We start from the raw sequence: 302 nt of genomic DNA, 5'->3' as shown, positions 1-302 counted from the left end.
TGTGCCGCAGGTGACACTGTTCACCCCCCTGCACGTGAGTGACCATAAAGGCCCCGTGAGCAGTGATCAGGGGTTACAAATAAAGTTTAGCAAGTGGGCTGATCTGCAAATACGGCTTCCACAAATAATGAGCAGTGGCTGTTATTAAGCTCATTTCACAGAGCAAGAAACTGAGGCTCATCCAGGCAAACGGCTACACCTGACCAACAAGTGGCAGAGCCGGGATTCAGACCAGCCACGACTGCAGCACCGTGTGCACCAGCCCCAGGCCCCGCCCGCCACTGCAGCCCCATGTGCACTGT

Source organism: Monodon monoceros, unplaced genomic scaffold (genome assembly GCF_005190385.1).
Source record: "Monodon monoceros isolate NGI ecotype Baffin Bay Population unplaced genomic scaffold, NGI_Narwhal_1 Super_Scaffold_18, whole genome shotgun sequence".
In the NCBI taxonomy this organism is placed as follows: Eukaryota; Metazoa; Chordata; class Mammalia; order Artiodactyla; family Monodontidae; genus Monodon; species Monodon monoceros.
The sequence above is the reverse complement of the archived record's forward strand: the minus strand, read 5'-3'. Positions refer to the sequence as shown.